Source organism: Arachis ipaensis, chromosome B1 (genome assembly GCF_059453495.1).
Source record: "Arachis ipaensis isolate K30076 ecotype BB chromosome B1, ASM5945349v1, whole genome shotgun sequence".
In the NCBI taxonomy this organism is placed as follows: Eukaryota; Viridiplantae; Streptophyta; class Magnoliopsida; order Fabales; family Fabaceae; genus Arachis; species Arachis ipaensis.
In genome coordinates, this window is record NC_142436.1 from 86,008,591 (window position 1) to 86,015,820 (window position 7,230).

At 35.6% G+C, this 7,230-nt stretch overlaps 1 non-coding gene across 1 annotated transcript; it reads left to right on the forward strand.

Annotated features, from left to right (window-relative positions):
• Positions 1–295: 295 nt before the first annotated feature.
• LOC148577329 (small nucleolar RNA R71) lies at positions 296–403 on the forward strand. Its single transcript, XR_015904125.1, has one exon. It is a non-coding gene; the product is annotated as a small nucleolar RNA R71 (small nucleolar RNA).
• Positions 404–7,230: the final 6,827 nt, after the last annotated feature.

A 7,230-nucleotide genomic window follows, 5' to 3' on the forward strand; every position in this document is an offset into this window, starting at 1 on the left:
TTCCATTCAGACTCTGAGAAATCATATTGACTTGCTGAGTCAATATTTTATTCTGAGCCAGTATGGCATTCAGAGTATCAATTTCAAGAACTCCCTTCTTCATAGGCGTCCCATTACTCACAGGATTCCTCTCAGAAGTGTACATGAACTGGTTATTAGCAACCATGTCAATGAGTTCTTGAGCTTCTGCAAGCGTTTTCTTTAAGTGAATGGATCCACCTGCAGAAGTATCCAATGACATCTTTGATAGCTCAGATAAACCATCATAGAATATATCCAGGATGGTCCATTCTGAAAGCATGTCAAAAGGACACTTTTTGGTCAGCTGCTTGTATCTTTCCCAAGCTTCATAGAGGGATTCACCTTCTTTTTGTCTGAAGGTTTGAACATCCACTCTAAGCTTGCTCAGCTTTTGAGGAGGAAAGAACTTGGCTAAGAAAGCCGTGACCAGCTTATCCCAAGAGTTCAGGCTGTCTTTGGGTTGAGAGTCCAACCACACTCTAGCTCTGTCTCTTACAGCAAAAGGAAAAAGCATGAGCCTGTAGACTTCAGGATTTACTCCATTGGTCTTAACAGTATCACATATCTGCAAGAATTCAGTTAAAAACTGAAAAGGATCTTCAGATGGAAGTCTATGAAACTTGCAATTCTGCTGCATCAGAGAAACTAATTGAGGTTTCAGCTCAAAGTTGTTTGCTCCAATGGCAGGAATGGAGATGCTTCTTCCATGTAAATTGGAATTTGGTGCAGTAAAGTCACCAAGCATTCTCCTTGCATTATTATTATTATTTTCAGCTGCCATCTCCTCTTCTTGTTCGAAAATTTCTGAAAGGTTGTCTCCGGATTGTTGTATTTTGGCTTCTCTTAGTTTCCTTTTCAGAGTCCTTTCAGGTTCTGGATCTGCTTCAACAAGAATATTCTTATCTTTGCTCCTTCTCATATGAAAAAGCGGGACAGAAAAATAATAATAATAGAGGCCCTTTTTACCACAGTATAAAGGTCCCTGTGTGAGTAGAAAAAAAGAAGAAGAAACAATTCGAACACAGATGGAAGAGGGGGTTCGAATTTGGGTGAGATGAAGTGTTAGTAGATGAATAAACAAATAGAAGGAGATAAGAGAGAGAGAGAATTTTCGAAAATAATTTTTGAAAAAGAATTAGTGATTTTCGAAAATAGTTTTTGAAAAAGGTTAGTAATTTTCGAAAATTAAAATAATTAGTTAATTAAAAAAGAGATTTTGAAAAAGAGGGAAGATATTTTCGAAAATTAGAGAGAGAGAGTTAGTTAGGTAGTTTTGAAAAAGATAAGAAACAAACAAAAAGTTAGTTAGTTAGTTGAAACAAATTTGAAAATCAATTTTGAAAAGATAAGAAGATATTTTTGAAAAGATATGATTGAAATTAGTTTTGAAAAAGATTTGATTTTTAAAATCACAATCGATGACTTGATTCACAAGAAATCACAAGATATGATTCTAGAACTCAAAGTTTGAATTTTTCTTAACAAGCAAGTAACAAACTTGAAATTTTTGAATCAAAACATTAATTGATGATGTTATTTTCGAAAATATGATGTAAAATTAAGAAAATGATTTTTGAAAAATATTTTTGGAATTTTCGAAAATAGATAAGAAAAATGAAAAAGATTTGATTTTTGAAAAAGATTTTGAAAAAAAGATAAAATTTGAAAATTTGATTTGACTCATAGAAAACAGCTAGATTTTAAAAATTTTTTTAAAAAAGTCAACTCAAATTTTCGAATTTTATGAGAGAAAAAGGGGAAGATATTTTTTTTATTTTTGAATTTTTATGATGAGAGAAAAAAACATGAAAATGATGCAATGCATGAAAATTTTTCGATCAAAACAATGAATGCATGCAAGAATGCTATGAATGTCAAGATGAACACCAAGAACACTTTGAAGATCATGATGAACATCAAGAACATATTTTTGAAAAATTTTTAATGCAAAGAAAACATGCAAGACACCAAACTTAGAAATCTTTCATGTTTAGACTCTATGGATGCAAGAATGCATATGAAAAACAAGAAAAGATGCAAAACAAGAAAACATCAAGATCAAACAAGAACACTTACCAAGAACAACTTGAAGATCATGAAGAACACTATGAATACATGAATTTTTGAAAAATGCAAGATGAATATGCAATTGACACCAAACTTATAACATGACACATGACTCAAACAAGAAACACAAAAAATATTTTTTTTTTGATTTTTATGATTTTCTAATTTTTTTTTGTATTTTTTGAAAATTGATTGAAAAAGAAAAATAAGGATTTCAAAATTTTTAATATGAATTCCAAGAATCTTATGCTCTTTAGTCTAAAGCTCCAATCAAAGGGTCAGGCATGGCTTAATAGCCAGCCAAGCTTTAGCATGAATATGAGTGTAATTCATTCAATTTTAGGCCAAAACCTCAGTCCAAAAGAATTTAGACATGGCTTTATAACCAGCCATGCTTCATGAAACACTAGAATTCATTCTTAAAAATTCTGAAGAAAAATATATTTTTGAAAACATTTTTTTTCAAAAACAAAGGAGAAATTTTTTGAAAGATTTTTAAAAAATTTTTGAAAATAAAACAAAAAAGAAAATTACCTAATCTGAGCAACAAGATGAACCGTCAGTTGTCCAAACTCGAACAATCCCCGGCAACGGCGCCAAAAACTTGGTGCACGAAATTGTGATCTCTGGTAATGGCTCCAAAAACTTAGTGCTCTAATCTCAATTCATAATTTGTCACAACTTCGATACAACTAACCAGCAAGTGCACTGGGTCGTCCAAGTAATAAACCTTACGTGAGTAAGGGTCGATCCCACGGAGATTGTTGGTATGAAGCAAGCTATGGTCACCTTGTAAATCTTAGTCAGGCGGATATAAAATAGTTATGGAGTTTTCGAAAATAAATAATAAACTAAGGATAGAAACACTTATGTAATTCATTGGTGAGAATTTCAGATAAGCGTGTAGAGATGCTTTCGTTCCTCTGAATCTCTGCTTTCCCGCTGTCTTCATCCAATCAGTCTTACTCCTTTCTATGGCTGGATTTATGCAAGGGCATCACCGTTGTCAATGGTTACATCCCCTCCTCTTGTGAAAATGGTCCAAATGCTCTGTCACAGCACGACTAATCATCTGAGGTTCCCGATCACGCTGGAATAGGATTCACCCTCCTTTTGCGTCTGTCACTACGCCCAGCAATCGCGAGTTTGAAGCTCATCATAGTCATTCAATCCCAGAATCCTACTCGGAATACCACAGACAAGGTTTAGACTTTCCGGATTCTCATGAATGCCGCCATCAATCTAGCTTACACCACGAAGATTCTGATTAAGAGATCCAAGAGATAATCATTCAATCGAAGGTAGAACGGAAGTGGTTGTCAGGCACGCGTTCATAGGGAATGATGATGATTGTCACATTCATCACATTCAGGTTGAAGTGCGAATGAATATCTTAGAAGCGGAATAAGTTGAATTGAATAGAAAAACAGTAGTACTTTGCATTAATCTTTGAGGAACAGCAGAGCTCCACACCTTAATCTATGGAGTGTAGAAACTCTACCGTTGAAAATACATAAGTAATAATGGAGTTCATTGGTCTCGGCCCCAGAGGGGAACCGGAGTAACCAAGACTGCGAATACAATGATAAAAAGTTCTATTTATACTAAACTAGTCACTAGGGTTTACAGAAGTAAGTAATTGATGCATAAATCCACTTTCGGGGCCCACTTGGTGTGTGCTTGGGCTGAGCTTGAATGTTACACGTGTAGAGGTCAATCTTGGAGTTGAACACCAGCTTTTGTGCCATTTTGGGCGTTGAACTCCACTTTGCAACTTGTTTCTGGCGCTGGACGCCAGAATTGGGCAGAGAGCTGGCGTTGAACGCCAATTTGCGTCATCTAAACTTGGGTAAAGTATAAACTATTATATGTTGCTGGAAAGCTCTGGATGTCTACGTTCCAACGCAATTGGAAGCGCGCCATTTTGAGTTCTGTAGCTCCATAAAATCCGTTTTGAGTGCAGGGAGGTCAGAATCCAACAGCATCAGCAGTCCTTCTTCAACCTCTGAATCTGATTTTTGCTCAAGTCCCTCAATTTCAGCCAGAAAATACCTGAAATCACAGAAAAACACACAACTCAAAGTAAAGTCCAGAAATATGAATTTAACATAAAAACTAATAAAAACATCCCTAAAAGTAACTAGATTCTACTAAAAACATACTAAAAACAATGCCAAAAAGCGTATAAATTATCCGCTCATCAGTGTGTTAAGTGTTTTCAGGCTTTATAGGGCAGGAATGGCTTAGAGGCTGGAAAGGATGCTTGCAAAAATGGAAGGAACACAAAAAACTAAGGAGCTGACCAGCGAGGATCGACGTGCGCGCGAATCCGACGCGTGCGCGCGAAAAGCGAATTTGCATGGCGACGCGTGCGCATACCTGACGCGTACGCGTGACACGTGAAGAAGACCATCGACGCATACGCATGACATGCGCCATGTGCAGAAATCGCAGAAGACGTTGGGGCAATTTTGGGCTGAGTTTGGACCCAATTTTCAGCCCAAAAACACAGACTAGAGCCAGGGGACAAGCAGAGACTCAACACACATTCTCATTCAGATAGTTTTAGTTTTTAGTTTGAATCTTAGAGAGAAACTACTACTTTCTCTAGGCTTCTTCATATTCATAGTTTTAGAGTTTATTGCTTTTGATTTGGATATTGAGAAGAGTTACTACCTCCGTTGAAGTTTCCATTATTCTAGTTTGTTTCCTTATTCTCTTACTCTTTTAATTACCCATTAACCCTGTTCAGCTATGGATGTTTATGATTTTGGAACTTATTAATGCAAAGAATTATTTTTATCTTTAATTAATTTTTTGTTATTACTTTATTTGAATTTCCATGTCTTCTTTTTATTCCATTTTATCGTTTATGAAAATGGAATTCATGTTAATGGAGCAGACTCCCAACTTCACTTGGGAGTTGATTAAAAGGAGACTCTTGAGTTGAAATACTCAAGTGTTGATTTTACGCACGTCGGGCATAAAGGCTTGTGTGCGTACGCACGGCTGGGTGCGGCCGCACAGAAGGTGAATTTTCATTGTTGTGTGAGTGCGCACAAGGGTGTGCGTACGCGCATGCCCTGTTTTTCCCAAAATTTTTCTTTAAAATTCTAAGGCACCAAACCTTAGTTCAACCAAAACTCAACACCAAAACATGCAAGAACCCATAAATTCATGATCCAAACCAAAATTAACATAACTAACTCAAAATTAAACTAATTCTAAGCTAACCAAGCATAACAAAAAGCAAATAAGTCAAAATATATACAAAAAGAGAAGAGTTAGAACAATGTTACCAAACACTTTTATTTAATGTCTTTAAGTTAGACAATTGGGAGAGCCTTTACTATGGTGGCTTGTGCTTGATTTCCCCACCAATGCTAGAATGTCCAATGTCCTCCGGGATCCCAATCCTAACCATCAACAAAGACAACCAAAAAGCAAGCTATTTACATATGAACATATTTACAATAGCCTATAACCTACACCATTGCAATTCCCCGGCAACGGCGCCAAATTTGACGATGAGAATTTATCGTTGATCTAGAATTTCAAAATATAAAATTCCATTGTTGAAAGTATAGTCTAAACCAACAATTAATTCCCAAATTAAATGTTAAATTCAAATTAAAACAAATATAAACCGAGAGTATTTAGCTCCCGAGTCGTCTTCCCTAGGAGTTGTAATGAAATGTACAATTATTGGCTATGAAGGAGAAGATGGGGAATTGGGAATGAAAGCAAGAGAGCAAGAAATATAAATAGCAAGAAAGTAAATGAACATGCAAGGAATGTAAATGGGAACTCTTGGCAAGAATTGGGTAATCTAGGCTTCCTATCCTAGTTGTGGACCACAAATATGGCAATTGTGTAGAAGCAATACAAACTAGTCAATCCTCCTTGAGAATTAGTCAAAAGGTGTAATTGATCTCAATCCATAAGTCCTAGTCAACTCACTAATTACTCAGTGAAAGACTAGCGTCAATGGAAACCAGATCAATTAACCATTCTCACACAATGCGGAATAGACATCCACAACTCAATTCCACCCAAACATCCAATTTCTCAACCAAGAGTGTGAAAATTAAATATGCAAGAAATTAAACATCAAAGCAAATAGAAGTCAATACAATAAAAGTCAAAGCAATTCAATGCAAGTAAAGGAAACTTAAAATGCAAGAAACTTCTTGGCAAGTAATTGAAGGCTAAGGCTACCTATCCTAGTCATTGACCACAAACATATGATGATTATAAAGAGTTAATCCTACTTAGTCAACCTTACATCGAAGATAAGTCAAATAGGCATAGTTGATTCCAATCCCTAAGTCCTATGTCAACACTAGGGGTCACATAGAGTCAAGGAAAACCAAATCAACTAACTACTCTAATGTATCAAGCAAGAATGGACATCAATGACTCAAAGATCACCAAAGTCAACAATTCCAAGTCCAGAGTGTAGAAAAACTAAGTGAAAACTAAGCCAAGCATTTTATCAAATATTTGGTGTGCATGAAAATAAAATAATATTAAAAATGCATTAAAAATAAATTCTAAAGCTACCAATACAAAAAAATGATAACAACAACTAAGGAAAGCAATAAATGAGCATGAAACATAAATTTCCATTAATTGTAAATTAAAATAACAAGAGTGTCATAACATGAAAATAACAAAATAAAAAAATAACAAGAGAAATGAAGAAGAGCAAGGAAGTAATAACAATAAATGACAAAGAAAAGTAAATAGAAATAATAATTAAAAGTATAAATTACAAGAAATTAAACTAAAGAACCCTAATTCTAGAGAGATGGGGGAGCTTCTCTCTCTAGAAAACAACCTACATAATGCTAATCTAACCCTAATTTCTCCCCCCTTTCACATAGAGTAAGGCCTTCCTTCATATAGCACTCAATCAGCTTCAGAAAGCCCCAAAATTGAGCCCTGGAGGCCCAAAAATGCCCCAGCGATTTGTAATAAATGATTCACGTGCTGGGACGTGTGCGGACGCACAGGTGTGTGCGTACGCACACATGCTGATTTTCTTCTTGTGCGTACGCACAGGATGCTTTCTTTTGTCTGGAAATACATTATTTGTCGATTCGGCATCCCTCGGCACATTATCACAGATAACGGTTGCCA